Source organism: Sinocyclocheilus anshuiensis, unplaced genomic scaffold (assembly GCF_001515605.1).
Source record: "Sinocyclocheilus anshuiensis isolate Anshui unplaced genomic scaffold, SAMN03320099.WGS_v1.1 scaffold1237, whole genome shotgun sequence".
Taxonomy (NCBI): Eukaryota; Metazoa; Chordata; class Actinopteri; order Cypriniformes; family Cyprinidae; genus Sinocyclocheilus; species Sinocyclocheilus anshuiensis.
The window spans coordinates 368,186-385,952 of record NW_015553581.1 but is presented as its reverse complement, the minus strand read 5'-3'; the positions used below and the strand labels follow the sequence as shown (position 1 = coordinate 385,952).

Here is a 17,767-nt window from a genome sequence, read left to right as displayed (position 1 = left end):
CTCTCTCACACACACACACACACACACACACACACACACACACACACACACACACACACTAATTTATAAATTGGTTGTCTCGCTTTTTTTCTCCCCTCTCACCCATACACATTTTCCTTGGTTACAATAGTTTTCGCCAAAACACCACACTTATGATTACTGCAACTGAGGTAGTTTGGGTTTACACTAACAAAAATGGTTCATCAGGTAAACTAAGCAAAAGATTTTTATATATACCATGGTGTGCATATATTATTGTGCTATCAAAGTCCTTTTATTTTAACTTACTAAAAATAAGATGAAATTTATTTTTTCCTTCTCAATGCTTTCTGTATTTTTTATTTATTTATTTTTTATTTTTTGAAGAACATGCAGAATGAGAATATTGGATCTTCAGGAATTACAAAATGAATCGGGGTTAATAATTCATTCAATATATCAACACTCCCAGTTTCTGTTAACAAAAAAGCTTGCAAACAAGCAGCGTTGTCAAAGTTACAGTAGAAATACCAGAGGAAATATCTGAGCCGATATGGATCGCATTTGTGTTGGAAATGTCTTGAGTGTCTTGAGAACCGCTGTTGTTTGAAAGAAATCCCATAATTATCTGATTATTTTACAGTAGTAACCCGTAATTAACTATATACATTTTTTATAAGAGTTCTGACTGATTACAATGCAATAATTATTATGCAATGAGAATTATGTATGTGTGCAGGTATCAGAAGATCAATTATTTTTTCTTTTCCAATATTTTTACATAAATGCTTATCTGACTACAAATTTGAAAAAAAAAATGTAACATTGTATATTTATTTATTTTGTAATTAAATATACATAGTCATGTTTTCATTAATTTCACCCACATATGCAACGATACTAGGCTATATTAAACTGGCCACCAGAGTCAGATGACGTGCCAGTGCATTTTATAAGCAAAGGTTAATTATCATTTCTTTATTTGGTATTTTGAAGATGGGGGGAGAGAGCTGCGTGTATTAAGATTACGGTTGGTCCTGTCAATTGAGTAAGATTAGACTACGACAACCATGTAGGTTTGCCTATGCGGGTGATTGAGGCCACACAATGTTTCCATACAAACAGCGCCCCCTGGTGACTTACAGTCTGTAAGAGTTCATATGAAGTAAAGCAACAGGAGCATGCGAGCCTTTAAATTACATAACCCTGTCATTAAATTCAAGTGCTCTGTAATTCATTTTAAGACCCTGACTTTCAAGAAAGACGCCGTCACACATACTACACAGATCTGACGGTATGCATGCTGTAACAACTATTGTAAAAGCACTTATATTTATGCATTTTGCTTTTACCCAAAGCCACTTAGGTTGCGTTCGGTGTATACACTATTAGTTCATGCATTCCCTGGTAATCAAACTCAATACCCGGGGCTTTCCCTATATCAGAGAGGTGGAGACACTGTGATTCTAAATCAAGTTTATTTAAAAATATATATATATATTTAATTAAAAAAATAACCCACAGTATTACATTTCATTAAACAGATTGCTTATATTGCACACATAACACTGACAGAATAGCTTTGAAGAGTATTGTAAACACGACTGCAAAGCTTTCAGCTGTAAAATTATCTGACAGATGTAAACCTGAACTTTGCCATCTAAAGTAGTTGCCTTGAGCTGATATTTTGTAGCTGATTAGCATTTTAAGAATGATTTTATAACATATTGAAATGATTTTTAAAAAAGACATAAATATATGTAAAGTAACAGTAAAAGTAAAACAATTTCAGACCCTGAGTGTGAAATAAATCTTAGGCTCACAGCCAGAATTACTTAATGTTAAGTGCAATAATATGGTGTTAAACGAACTATATAATAGTCATTAGATATAAAGGAGTGTTTTATTTCTTTAGCTTTGGTTGAGAGACATTCGGAGCTCTTCCTCTCTGATGCTCCTGTCCAGCCTCTGTGTCTCTGACTCCAGCACTGAGCGGACGGGCCGCTGGGACACCGCAACTAGAGACTCGTTTAGATTCTGTCTCAGAGACATCGGACTCTGGCTGTTCTTCAGAGAGCGATCGATGAACTCTGCCCTCTGCTGATGGTCCATGACCAACATGAGACGAAGATGATGAACCTAGAAATTGGGTTTAAGTTTTGAGGCTATTTTATATGCCAAAATACAAATGAACAGTTGCTAAGTGTTAAGCACAAACCTGTTCCTCCAGCTCATTGGCTCGGACTCTGAGACGTTTAAGCTCTTCCTTTTCGGTACCATCTGACAGGGCCTATACAGCACACTATTTAACTATTTTTGCTTTTTCATTAGCAATTAACAAAAAGACACATAATACACAACTGATTGTAATAGTTTGGTATTAGCATGTTACTAACAGTGTTGTTATTTTTACCTAAAACTATTCAATTGTTTTCGGTAAATGAAATAAAGCAAGTATTAGTTAACTATTAGACAACAAAAAATTAAATAATATTATAAATGATACCCTGGCAACTCTTAAGAAATTAAGTAAATTAAAGCTACATAGAACTATTAAAAAACGAATAAAATAGCATGGGTAAAACTTAAACTAAATTTAAAATGAAAACTGAAAATATAAATATATAAAAAATAAAAGCTAATCAAAATATTAATAAATACTATAAAAGTATATAAATATTTCTAAAATAGCACTGGTTGTTAAAGCTAACAAATTTATATTGTAATAATAATAATAATATATTCCAAATATTGGGTACTGTGACAATCCATCACACAGAAAGAAAACCAGAACAAAACACAAATGTATTCTCTCCATCATACCAGAGCTCCAGCTTCTGTCTGTGACAGCTGATGCCTTATCTTCCCCCTCTCTAGCTCAACCTGGTGATGGCCAAATATATACAGTAATCACGCATATGAATCATACTGACATCATAATATATGGTCCCTTTGTGAGTCGTGCACATACCTGAGTCAGCGTCTCTCTCAGGTGCTGTCGCTCAGTTCGTAGTCTCTCAATCTTCTTCTCCAGATGATTGTTTTTCTTCTGCAGAAGGTTCTGTTCCACCTCCAGTTGTGCCATGGCCCGCTGCATCGCTGACAGACGCCCCTGCACAGAGTCTGTCTCCACTTCATTTACGGACTGGGCCTTTGGTTCAAGCTCTTTCTCCTATTAATATTGCCCAAAACAATTCGGCATAAACTACCCATTCACTGAATAGTGTGTTCAAAGGGGACATGTCATGAAAAACAGATTGTCCTTGGTTTTTTGAATTAAAAGAGTACTATGTATAAATATTCTATGGCTCAAAACAAAGCTCCCTCCACAGTCCACCCACACCATTTAAGGAAACTAAGCTGAAAAATGTCTAATTTAGAAACTGTCACACTGTTGATGTCACAGCCATGACTGGCCATGTTTACATTTTATCAACAGCTTATTCAATATTCAGTGACATGGTAAGGGCATTTTTCCTTGCTTCATATTCAGAAAGTTTAGCCAATCATGTACATAAAGAAGTCCTAAAGACACAACAGCAACAAAAGCCCATTTAGTTTGTATTAAGGGGACACAAAGGGTCAAAAATAAAATAATAAAAAATAAATGAATGAATGCTTTTGGTACAAGAAAGTGGGAGTTTGGGAGAAAAAAATAAGCTACAAAATGTACACTATTGTTCCAAAGTTTGGGGTCAGTCAAAAAATGTTAAAATGTATTTTTAAAAGAATACTCAAAGAATGCTCAATAAATACTCTTATTATTATCAATGTTATAAAACATTTGTGCTGCTTAATATTTTTGTGGAAACCATAACTAATTTTTTCAGGATTTTTGATGAAAAGAAAATTCAAAAGGGCAGCACTTATTTGAACTAGAAATGTTTTGTAACATAAATGTCTTTTTTGTCCTTTTGATAAATTTATTGCATCCTTGTTAATTAATTTCTTTAAAAAAAACTTACTGACCCATACTTCTGAACGGTCCCTGCTCAACTGGGAGTTCCAGATACTAGTCTTAATTATATACAAGATAATCAAAAACTAATTCATATATAAAGGTGCACTCAGTAATGTTTAGTAACAGCTAAATAGTACTCGCTTCCTCTATAAGCCAGTGTTTTTGGACACTTTCAGTCAAAGAATACACTAATTATGGTTGATTGAAATTGAAAGCATTTTTATATTCTGTAACTGAAATCTTTAGCTTTTGCTGCATCCACACCAGTGGGTGTCTGAATAAAGTCCAAGGCCATATCAGCACAACTACACAAATATGTACTTTTAATTGTGACCATAATGACACATTTTATGCTAGGTATTTGAAACTTAGGGATGTCTCTGTCTTACTAACCTGTGACGTATCCGCTTCTGCTTGCTCTCTTATGCTCCTGCTGTTCCAGCCTCTTCTTATAGTAAATCAGCATGGATTCAGTTTTCTCCAGAGCTGTCCTAACACGGCCCCTGTCTTTACTCTGCTCTTTAAGAGCATATACTTCAACATCCTTCTCTTGGAGGAGTCTGTCTCTCTACTCCTTTTCTAAAAGGACAGAGGAAATGTGTTCCTTTAGCCTTAGCCTTTAGTCCTCATTCTCTGGGGGTCCAGTTTTTATGTTCTAATTTCTTATTGTGGCGTGCAGTCTGTCAATCTCAGTCTACAGGGTCTGAGGCTTGGTCCTCAAACTCTCTATTTCCTGTTCTTTTTTTGTAAGGTCCTTTCTAAGTGTCTGTCTCTAACAATTTGTCATGAGACTGATATTCAGCATTTATCTCTAGAGTACCGTGGCCACTATCCGTCTTTGTTTTTCTTTTCAGATTCTCTAAGATTATGTAAAACCTCTTCCATTTTGGTCTCAATCTCTTGTTTCTCTTTCTCTAAGGTTTCCATTTTTTCCCTCAATATCTTGGTATTTCTTTTCTCATCTTCAAATTGATCCTGCAAAAGTTTTGCTGATTGTTCTTTATATGCCATTTCTCAAATACTCTCCAACTCAGTTTCTTTGTCCTTCAGTCTCTGTGACAATAATTCTAGTTGTATTATGTTTTGCTCCTCCGCTTACTGAAATTTCTCACTTTTTTCTGGTCTCATTTTCATATTTCTCTTTCATCAATTATATCTCACTTTCCTTTTCACTCAGTCTTTTTCTGAGGAGCTCCAATCCCTCTAACGCACCTTGTTTCTCTATATTTTCTCTTTGGAGTTCCTCCCAATCTTTACTCTCTCTTATTCTGTCCTCTCTTAGTCTGTCCACCTCCTGTTTCAGCTCTCTGAATCTGTTGCTCAGTTCCTCTGATTCTCCGGTCCTTTCTCCCGCTAAAGAGCTGAGTTCAGTCCTCTGATTTTCCAGGATGTCCATTCTAGCCCTCACTCTGGTCAGTTCAGCCTCTCTCTGCTCTGCTATGCTCTTCATGGTCGCCAATTATTCTAATAACTTCTCCTGTCTTCGCTGCATTTGTTCCTTCCCTTGCAAACCTTCCTCGTTTTTCTTCCTAAGTTGTTCTTCTTGTAGTTGCAGAGCGGTCTTAAAGGAACACTCCACTATTTTTGAAAATAAGCTCATTTTCCAACCACCAAAGAGTTTCTTTTTACAGCTAAAAGTGCTACCGCCAGACCCGGAGATTGGCTGAATGGATTCAAAAACGGTAAAACTCAACTGTTTAACTCTAGGGGAGTTGGAAAATGAGCCTATTTTCAAAAATAGTGGAGTGTTCCTTTAAGCTCCTGTTTTTGCTTCTCTAGCATCTGGACTTTGAGTAGAAGATCTTTGGTTTCGATCTGTGCCGCCTAAAGCCTTCCACTGCATCGGACCAACTCGTCCTTCTTTTCCTGCATCATGGACCGGAGTCTCTCTCCCTCACGATGACTCTCTTCTAGCAGTTCCTTCAGAGTCGCCATCTCCTGAAGGTCTGCAATCAGGCCTTCTCATATTTTCTGGTTCTGCACTTCTCGTTCCTGGATTTTTGACCTGGTTTGTTCTTTGGTTCTTGAAAGATTAACCACCTGTTCTTGTAAAGTATCCACCTGGGCAGCCAGTGCTTCTTTACTTTCTTTTGCATCATTCAGCCAAGAGCTTATCCTGTCCTTCTCTCGCCTCTCTCGAAGCGTTTCATCTCTCAGAGCCTCAATCTCTCTGTCTCTTTCCTTCGAAGCTCTGCTGAGAGATGGTCTCTCTCCTCCTCCAGCTCTCGTACATGAGCCCCAAGCTTCTCCACACAATCCATCTTCTCCACCATCAGGATATGTTGACCTTTTTGCAGATCTTCAAGCCTGGCTCTCAGCCTTTCCCCTTCTGTTTTTTCATCTCTCAGCTGGGTCTCCAGACGCCTCCTCTCATCTTCAATCTGACTCAAAGACCTCTTCAATCTTTGTTTCTCCTCTTCACTGTTCTCTGCCCTGGATTCAAGCACTTGTGCTTCCCCTCGGCTCTCCTGCAGCAGTTGTGACAACCTTCCCACTCTCCTAACCGTTCATCCAGTTTTTCCTTCAGCATCTTCACCTCTTTGCCCTGTTCGCCTATAAGTTTCTTCAGATTTTCAACAGTCTCCCTCTCTTGATCTCGCTCACGCCTGACTAATAGTAGCTCCTGATTACAGTCCATAAGTGTCTCCTTTTAGTGGTTATGAGCACTCTAGGGGGGGGGCCGGTGTCACCCCTGGCCACCACGTAGACACGCCCTTGGTGCCTCCACCTCAGCATCTCGTAGGAGGCCAGTTTGGCGTTCAAGGTCTTCTTGTTGCTCCATTCTCATCTTCCTGCCCTCCTCATTCTCCTGGTTCAGTTCATCAATCTTCAGTCTCTGCCTCAACTCTGTCTCCTTCTGAAGGAGCTCTCCTCTCAGTATCTGCTCCCTATCTCTTTCCTCAATCTCCTGTCTTTTCCTTCTCTCTTCTTCTGAGTTCATCCGGTCACGTTCCATCTCGGCTAACTTGGCTTTGCACCTGTTTACCTCTTCGTGCTCTGCTTTGAGCTTCTGTTCAGACGTCTTCTGTTCTTGTGTGAGTTTTGCTTGCAATTCTTTTAGCTAACTATCTCTCTCTTCCACCCTTTCTAGTGTCTCCTCTTTATCGCGAATGACTGCCTCCATTTTGGTATTGAGATCTTCTAATTCTCTTTTCAGTTGTTTCTGCTGTTCCTTAAGCTGCAGTTGCTTCCTGTCCACCTCTCTTTGTTTCTCCATCTCCTTCTCTTTCATCTTTGAGTTTTGCTCCTTTAGAAGTTTAAGTTGCTCATCCTTCTGCTCAACATCAGCCTCTAGTTTCTCTATGATGACCTCTAATGACTGAATTCTACCTTTGAGATCACCAATGTCCTCTTCTCTCTTTTGTGCCTCTTCCTCTCTTTCTCAAAGAAGCTCTCTTAGTTCTGTCCTCTCTCTTTCAGCAACCCGGTTCATGCTCTCCTTCACTTTTTCTATGTTGTCAGCTCGACTCTTCCACCACTCCACGTTGTCTTTCACCTCTTTCAGTTGCAGTTCAAGAGTTCTCTTCTCTTTAAACAACATAGTTTGAAATTGTTCCACATCTTTATCTCTTTCTTCCACGAGTAATGAGATATGTTCTTTATCTCTCGTCAGTTCATCAGTATTCTCCTTTTGATCTCTATCAAGTCTCCATCTTTCTGTTCTAACTGTCTTCTCCACCTCATTTCTTTCTCCCTCTCTTGCTCATCTCTTTTCTTTTGTTTGGTTTCATTTTCTCTTATTTTCTCCATCTCCCTCTCTTTCAGTTGAGTGTTGTGTTTCTCCAGGGCTTCTAATCTACTCTCCAAGGTCTCTTTCTCTTGTAACTCTATTTCCAGACTCTCAATTGTTCTCTCATGTGATTGGACTTTTGATTTTAACTCTGATATCCTCTCCTCTCTTTCGTATTTCATCCTCCTTCTTTTTCAGTAGATCAGACATCTTTGCCTTCTCTCGCTCTGTGACCTTGAGGTTCTGACTTTCTCTTTCCACACTTTCTATAAACTTCTGATTTAACTCTTCTTTCTCTCTCTGAACCTCATTTTCTCTCTCCTTCAATCTCTCAATCACATCACACACTTCTCTCAGTCTTAGTTCGGCTGTTTTCTGCTCTGCTGCTGATTTCGTTTGTAGTTTCTCAAGTTCTGTGTTTCTTTTATCTAAGATGTCTGAAAGCTCTTCTTTTTCTTTTAACAAACCATCAATCTTGTTCCTCGGTATCTCCACTTCTCCATCTTTCTGGCCGAGTTCTGTATTCAGAGCTTCTCTCTCTTTTTGCCATCTTTCTCTCTCGGTTTTGCTCTCTTCTGCTTGTACTTTGTTTTTCTGTGATTCTTGTTCAACATCTCTCTGAATCCTCTTGCATTCCGACTGCCAGTTTTCTATCTCTCTTCCATTCTTCCTTCTTTCCTCTGTTGCTTCTTTTCTTTCCCGTTCTCTTTGTGCTGTCTCTCTCTCTCCAAGTCTGTCTGTAGACACTGAATCTCTGCTACACAATTAATAGAGAAAAATGTAACATTTTAATTACACACAAATATACACCAACATATTAAACCAATAAAGTGAACAGCCAATGTTTTTTTTTTTTTTTTATAATATAATAAAGCAGTCCGACCTTGCAAGACATCTTTGGTCTGTGTGAGCGTTTCCACCTGTGTTTGTAGCTGACTGTACTGCACCTCCAAATCTGAAGCCTGTTCCTGAACCTGTGCAATCTGCTTCTGGAGGCATGCTACCACATCTCTGAAAAGAGACAGCAGCAGGTTAGAAACTGATAGGTGATTGGTACAAAAATGGTTCAAACAATGCCCTTTTAAAATATATATCAATACTAATATCTGTTTGAAATACCCATTTAATATGTTTGATCTATTTCATTTTATTAGATTCTAATCTAGTTATACAGATTTAACATAAAACAGTTGATGTTGATTTTAAAGGTAACAACCTAGCAACTTTTTTCTATTAAGAATGTGTTTTAATTGGTTATATCGAATTGTCTGACAAAAAGGATGACACTTTAATAACAAAAGTAAGTTTAAATATGTTTAACAAAAATGTCCTCATAAAGCTTGAAAAGACTAGTATAAAAGAATACTGAGCTGTTAGTATGTTGTTTTATGAGAAAGTGTCTTTTTTTAAACAAATAAACACAGACTCAGTTTCATTATATCCGAGTTCCTCTTTGACCTGTTTGAGTTCCTCCTTCTCTCTCTCTCCAGTGAACATACTGTGTCCTCTAGTCTCTGTCTCTCTCTAATTAGGTTGTCTTTCTCTTGTTCAGCTCTTCTCTGCTGCTTTGAGCAGTTCTGCCTGGACACTCTGCAACTCCTTCATCACAGTGCTGCACTGCTGAGATAACTGAAACACATCACTGTCCATGAGTAGACCCAAAACACAAGAAGTATTCAAAAAAGGAGAATATGTGTACAGAATAATATACACTAAAGCCCATCATTATCAAAAACCTAGGGTGATCAGGACTCAATGGTCTTATTTTGTCTTTTATGATCTCTCACCTTATATTGCACAGCTACTCAACAAACAAATAACTGTACAATTATTTTGATTTTATATTAATTGTACAAGTACAATAACTGAAACTTTTTGTTATTAGTATTATTATTTTAATTAAAAATAAATTATTTTATTATATTTACTACTATATTTATTAATGCACATTTGTGACCCTGGACCACAAAACCAGTCTTAAGTCGCTGGGGTATATTTGTAGCAATAGCCAAAAATACATGGTATGGGTCAAAATTATTGATTTTTCTTTTATGCCAAAAATCATTAGGATATTAAGTAAAGATCATGTTCCATGAAGATATTTTGTAAATTTCCTACTGTAAATATATTAAAACTTACTTTTACTTTGAACAACCAAAGGCGTTTTTCTCAATATTTAGATTTTTTTTGCACCTTCAGATTCCAGATTTTCAAATAATTGTATCTCGACCAAATATTGTCCTATCCTAACAAACCATACATCAATGGAAAGCTTTCAGATTATGTATAAATCTCAACTTCGAAAAATTGATCCTTATGACTGGTTTTGTGGTCCAGGCTAGGGTCACATTTTGGTTTTAAAATTTTGGGGGAATTTTTAGTAAACACTAAGTAAAATCTGTTCTTTTAATTGATAATTTAATTAATATATACTCACATGTATAGAGAGAATTTCTTGGAAACTTGTCACCTTGCAACTAGTTAGAACACAATGTTTACTTCCTTTTTTTTTTTAGTTCTGAATCTAGTTTGCAAGCAGTCAGTATTGTCCGAGTTTCTCACCTCTGCAATCCTTGTTCATTATTCTTCTTCTCTTCTGTGAGAGCAGTCACCTTCCTCTCTCTGTCCTCCCTCTCTGTCTCCAGCTCATTCTCCAGCTCTCTCTCTCGGTCTCTGAGCTGCTGCCGTGCAGATCAGTCTCTCTCTGTTCCCTGGAACACAGTGGGATCATGAACACAATTGCAGTCAAGAATCACTGGTTGAGAAAACACAGGGCCAACATACGACAGCCAAATATAAAAGCTGTTGAGATAAACGCAGACATTTATAGTGTCATCTAAAGCCCCATGTATTCATTAGTATTCCTACCAAACTCATACAAGCTCATTAGGGACCTGATTAGCTGTCATTTAGAGTCACAGACACACTTCATCTACAGATGTTAAACTGCCTATTACAAAAACATATTTTACTCTGCCTTGTGCATAACAAGCAGGTAAAGGTAAGGGGTAGGCAATATAAACAATATTTATATCAAAATATTCTTAGTTTAGTAGTGTTATAATATATGAAATACATTCTTTTTTATTTCGCATTTCCACCATTATAAATATGAAGCAAATGCTTCCATGCTAACATACTCTGCAGACTCTGATTTACATCACATCTATACCCTTTTCATCAGCTGACTTGTCTGTTATGAATTTTTAAATATGTCCCTCTGTTTCACAATGCCGCTCCTTAATTCGTTGGCCTCTAGAGACGTGGTCTTCACTTCCCTGCGCAGACCTGCCATCTCTGTGCCACATGCCTGGATCTGGGCCTGGACTTCTGCCACCTCCGTCTCCAAATGAGGGGTCAGGAAAACAAAACTCACACCTCTCATCCCTCCATCCCAAACCTGGCCCTACCAGCAACGCAATCTGGCGCTGAATCAAGTAATTACAGTAAAGAGGCCTGTGGCAGCTTGCAGGGATTTGGTCACGTCCCTAGGCAGTGTAAGTGATCTATGCTAAAGATGGGCTAAACCTGCGTGCCAAACCTGCAGAGCACGAACACCGAGTTCTCTCTTGTCCTTGGCCAGAGCTTCATTTAAAGTAGCCATTTTCTCCAGGGCATCTCGATCTTCTGCCAGCTCCCTCTTGAGCTGGGTTTGACTGGAGGACAGAGCCAGTAATGACTCCCGTGCCTGGAAGGAAGGAGAGAGGGAAAATGGAGGACAACATAAAGCAGGGGTCTCCAAACTCAGTCCTGGAGGGCCAGTGTCCTGCATAGTTTAGCTCTAACCCTAATTAAACACACAGCTAATCAAGGTCTTACTAGGTATACTTGAAACTTCCAGGCAGGTGTGTTGAGGCAAGTTGGAGCTAAACTCTGCAGGACACCGGCCCTCCAGGACCGAGTTTGGAGACCCCTGACATAAAGGAATGATGGAGAGGTTTGGAAGGGTGACAAAATACAGGATGGGAAACAACACAACTCTGACAAAACTCCATGGATCCATCTAAACAGGCAGAACAGCCTGATGTCCCAGGGCCAGTGTGTGAGAGTTTTGGGTGAAACAACTGTTTTGCTTATGTACATATACACTCACTGGCCATGTAGACATGGTCAAGACAATCTGCTGAAGACCAAACAAAGCATCAGAATGGGGAAGAAAGGTGATTTAAGTCTATGTTTAGACTGCAGGCAAATTGGATTTTTTCTCAAATCAGATCTTTTCAGCAGATTGTCCACACTATTAATTGCAGGTGATTAAGCCTTTCAAAATCATTGTTGTGCAGCTCCAGACGGGTGCGAGTCTCTCACAGCTGAGCAGTTTCTAGCATCTCTGCCTCCATGCTGATAAACAAATAAACTTCAAGTTATTTACCATCAGAATTCAGCATGATGAGCATGACTGAACAGGGCTCTAATGACACACACATCCTAAATTAATTCTGCATAATGTTAAGCGGTGATCGATGGATAAGCATACCGTTTCTGTCTCTCTCTCTCCAGCTGGATTCTCTCCTCCTCCTCCTCCTTCTCTCTCTGTCGTCTTCAAGTGTTCATTCTCCTGTCTCAGCTCCTCTGCGAGTCTCTCAGCCTCCTCTATCTGACTGCGCAAACAAGTTACCATCTCCTTCTCACTGTCACATACAACACCTCCATAGATTATTCTTCTATATTCAACCATGTCAGTTTACACCAATTTCAGTTTTACCAATTGGCCAATAGCAATTAGCCAATAATTATTTGTAATTGCCGCTAATAAAATTCGATATTATGTTGTAAAAAAATACATTAGCATTCAAAAGTCTGGGGTCAGTATGAATTTTTAAATGTTTTATTTATATTTTATCAAAATATACAAATGTATTTTATTATTTATATATATTTTATTGATATTTTATAGTTTTATTTATTATTTGATCAAAAATACAATAAAAACTAATATTTTCAGCATCATTACTCCAGTCTTCAGTGTCACATGATCCTTCAGAAATCATTCTAATATACTGATTTGCTGCTCAAGAAATATTTCGTATTAGTATCATCAATGTTGAAAATATCAATATTTTTGTGGAAACTATGATAATTTTTTTCAGGATTCTTTGATGAAAAGAAAGTTCAAAAGAATAGCATTTACTTGAAATATAATTTTTTTTCTATTATAAACATAATATTATACATGCCTTTTACTGTCACTTTTGATCAATTTAATGTGACTTCACTGAATAAAACTAGTAATTACTTTCGAAAAATATCTTACTGACCCGAAACTTTTAAACAGTAGTGTAAATTAAAAATAAAACACTTCATTCACTCATTTTAATTTTAAAACAGTGAATTTAGGTATTTATTTAACTAATTTAAAATTTTACATTCAACAGCGTTATTAAATTATAGGTGTTTTTACAGTTTATTTTAAAGTGAGAGTTCGATTGAAATTTAAATGTAAAAATAAGGAAATGAGCTTAAACAATTAAATATCCAATAGGGATTGGTACCACTAAATAAAAAAACAAACAAACATATATTAGCTGATAACCAATATGGTTCAAATATTTTGTAAATAACCTAAAAAGATGCTATATTACAACACAATTTTAAAAATACAGTTAATCACTTAGATCAACCCCTAAAGGTAGCCTTCAGGAATATTAAAGGGGTCATATGATGCTGCTAAAAAGAACATTATTTTGTGTATTTGGTGTAATGAAATGTGTTTATGCAGTTTAAGGTTCAAAAAACAAATTATTTTCCACATAATGTACATTATTGTTGCTCCTCTATGCCCCGCCTTTTTGAAACGCGTCGATTTTTACAAAGCTCATCGGTCTGAAAAGCGAGGTGTGCTCTGATTGGCCAGCTATCCAGTGCGTTGTGATTGGAAATGTTACACCCCTTACCATACTGTGATGCCCTGTCTGCCCGGAGCGACGAGACAAAAACATTAAAACCCATTATAAACGAGGCATTCGTTGCATCCAGTGGGGACATAATTACGGATTATAATGACTTATAATGGTCTTTTTAAGTGTTGCGTTGCATCGCGCCGCGTAAACATAAAACCATGTCTGCATTTGTGATCGGAGAAATGACAAACAACAAGTGCTACTCTACACTGCCCAAAACTCGCGTTTGAATCGTCAGTGGCAAATCCTTTAAATATAAAAAACGTACTTACAGGCTGTGTGTCAGAACAGCCGGCATTGTAGTCTACTCTTCCAGGATCAGGAAACAGTCCTCCATAAAATGCGCTGCACACATCTGAATATTTGGGTTGAACTGTTCTGGAACAGTGTTGTAAATATAACTTAACCACTGATTTCTAGTCGTGTCCTCTTTTGGAAGGTCAAACAAAGTAGTTTCGCTTTCGCAACGAAACACACAGCATCTTCACAACATGGCGGCGGCGGTGGCAGGAACAATAAAGTTACGCCTGTTTTCTTTGCGTGAACATTTGGGCGGCGTTATGCAAATCTTCCCACATCGTGACGTAGACATGTGGGGGCGTGTTTAAATGAGGCGTTTTAGGAGGGCGTGGACCAGTCTTAACTTTTATAAAGAATATCTCTTTGGGTTTGAGACTTTAGTCTTTGCAACTTTAGGGATCTTATCTATTCATGAACAGCTTGTAACACTCCAAAGTGAAAGGAAAAATTTAAATCGCATCAAAATAAAAGTGTATTTGTATGAATATGTATAATGAGATAATGAAGCATTTTTCACCTGTTCAGTAGTTCTTGTGTGTGTTTTATCTGCAGTGCTCCCTGATTTGTTTGCTCCTGCAGCTCCACTCTCTCACTCTCCAACTGCATGATTCGCTGCTCCAGTGATTTTATCTCTGTTCCAAGTCTACACAAGCTCATCTGAGCATCCTGACAAAAAGATTTGTCTTACTAGGTGGGCTTGCTGATATCAGCCAAAAAGGAAAGTAATTTTAAAGAAGAAGTTATTTCATTTAGATAAAAGATGATACAGCCATTGTTTTATTTGGAAAAACATGCACTGATGAATTGTCCACAACAAGACAAAAAACATTTATTAAACGGTCAATTCTGATTTCACATTGACCAGCCTGTACTTCCTGTTGTCTCAGTTGCAGGGCCGTCTCAGCTTGAGCGATGATAGTGAGGACAGAGGACAGTCCTTCACTGGACACATCATCTGAAGACAGAGAGCTTGACTGCTGAGAGCTGAGAACCCTTGACTGGACAAAAAGGCAGTGAATACATGAATTCATTCATGCTTCACTAAAATAAGGACAATTTATTTCCTGTTGTCAATCGGACACACCAGTGATGTGACAGCATGTCTGACAGACTCAAAGTTTCTCTCCATTTCTATCTGTCTGTCCCACTTCCGTTCTTGTTCTCGTTCTCTCTCCATCTCCTGCCTGTGTCTCCTCTCCATCTCTGCCTCCTGCTTCTCCCGTTCAGATTCAAGAGCTTGCATTGTGATATTCAGCTCTGTGATCCTGAAAAAAAGTAAAGCAAAGTAAAACATCAATATACTGAAACACTGTAATTAATACGTAACTTTTAATACCTGTACTTGTAACTTAATATCTAAATATTTTTTGAATGATGGTGTAAACTAAACAGTGTATCAGAATTTATCACCAGCAAAATCATTGCAAATATATTGTATATATTGCTATATTGTAATGACCTGTTCCTGAGTTCCGGGGTCTCTGACTCAAGGTCAGCTTTTAATTCAGTCGAATTCCTCCTTTGTTCATGATTCAGATCATTGAGAAACAGCGGCCCCTGGGAGGAGGAGAGAGGTTGCACTGTAGTGGAGTGGCCTATAGAGGAGTAATGGGGCAGCGTGGGAGCTGATCGAGGAGAAGCCCATACAGAGAGGAGAGATGAGGAGAGACGAGAGAACTCTGCTCTCAGTTCCCACAGGTCTCTGTGGCACAAAAACACAACACATGCACACCAACACATGCTTATATTGCATCAATGAAACCAGTAGATGCTCATTTTGCATTGCGGCTTACCTGAAGGGTACAGTTTTGTCAGAAACATGTGGTAGTAGTCAGTACACACAAACACTCATCCATCTGTGTCTGCCAGTGGAAATACAAGAAAATACAAAAGAACAAGTGCAGCAACATCTCCCTGCTATATTTACAGAGCCTTTCTCTGCAAATTCAGTCGGAGCAAGAGAAATCATTGTGCCAATGATAATGTTTACAGCTGCAGAGGTGTGAGAAGATGAATGGGGTCACAGACAACTGAGCGATGCCATCATTACTGCTTAACAGCATTGTGAGTCAAATAAAATACATTTTAAAACATTTGTGCCCTAATATGTAATGTGAAAAATGACTCAATGCAATCTTTGAGGTTGTCTTTTCGCTCTCATCCACTTATGGAGGACACACACTCAACTTTATGTGTCACTGCGCAGTTGCTTGGTGACAATATATTACTGCACGTTCACACTAATGCACTGATAAAATCCTCAGAAAAACTGAGCCATTGCTAAGCAACCTGAAATGTGCCACGTACACACTGCAAATTTCAGGACCGACAACTGCACATTGGAATTACTGTAATTACAAGGTAACAACACAGAGATTTTTCTGCATTTACATCTTCAGACACAGAAATTATCTGCTTCTATGGCAACACTTATAATACCAGAAATGGATTTTGCTGTGGCAACATAAAACCTCTGTTTTACATAATGTCACAAAAGTGGGAGAAGGCAGAGATTACATAAAATATGAGATCTGCTATTAAGCAACAGGCTTGGTTTTTGATCTTAGATATAATTAATTCTATTTAATTGAATTGAAATGTATTTGTTTTCTTTTTACTAAATCATTTCTGTTTGTGTACTGGATGAACTATATAGTAGAGTACATGATGTGAGATAGGTATGTCATGTCATGACACTGGTTAGAACAATCTAATCTAGTGTAAACTTATTAGCACAGACAGGCGCGGATTAACACACAGGCTTGTCTAGGCTGCAGCCAGTGTTGGGAAGGTTACTTTGGAAATGTAATAGGTTACAGATTACAAGTTACCCTACTTAAAATGTAATAAGTAGTGTCACTTTTCAATCAGATTTTCTGAGCAGTATGATGTCATATTGTTCAGGCCCCGCCCACAACCGCTGAAGTACTGTCCAATATTAGCATGTTTTTGCCCTCAGCCAGTTGTACGAAGTACATCATTCTCTCCGCGCTTGAGCAGCTGTAGCGACAATGTCTTGTAACTAAGCGATGCAGGTGTTTTGTAGTTTTGTGATGTAGAAGAACATAAGAATCTTAATTTTCTCCCGACATCAGAGCCACTGAGGACGCAGTGCATTCGTTTTGTTTTTAATGGTAATGTGCCACAGAATACACCTAAATTCGTTTATGTATGCACAAATAATTTTACTACAGACTGCTTTCTGAACGAGGGACAATTCAAGGCAGGTTTTGTTAAAAAGTTAAAACTCAAGGATAGATCAGTACCCAGTGTTCATGATCCAGCTGCACCTCCAGAATAAGTGTCTAACACTTTATATTTTTTTATGATTATTTTTAAATCGCCTTTGCTCTTCCATGGAAGAAAGGGGCGGGTGAGCAGAGCTCATTAGCATTTAAAGGGACATGCCCCGAAATGAGTCGCTGTGAACAGAGCAAGGTAAAAAGGGTGTTGTTTTACACGACCACTGAGGAATTTTAACCAAAGTATGTTGCAGACCATTCATGAAGGCCCTAAAGAATCATACCAACTTGTGGAAGATCAATGTCCCCTTTGAAGCACAGCCACCACAAAATCAGACTTACTTTGAGATCATACTGAGGTTAAATACATATTTAAGATCACAACAAGAAATATTTTGTTAGCTATGATACTGTTTTTGGAATCAAATCTTTACATAGCCATGACAGTAAACACTGGAATCTAACAATGCCTTGGAAAAAAACAGTTAATCTTTAAAAAATTAAGCATAGCTACATAAACCCATATAGGAAATAAAAGAGTTATCGAATAAGCTTGTTCTAAACTCCTGAAACATTGGTGTTTCATATTTTAGAGCAGTCACTGCAATTTATGAAAGAAATCAATTAAATCTGTATGTGGGAGTGTGTGTGAAAA

The 17,767-nt window shown here is 37.9% G+C and overlaps 1 pseudogene; it reads right to left on the bottom strand.

The window, feature by feature from the left end:
- Positions 1–1,890: 1,890 nt before the first annotated feature.
- Positions 1,891–15,691, bottom strand: LOC107668353 (trichohyalin-like; annotated as a pseudogene).
- Positions 15,692–17,767: the final 2,076 nt, after the last annotated feature.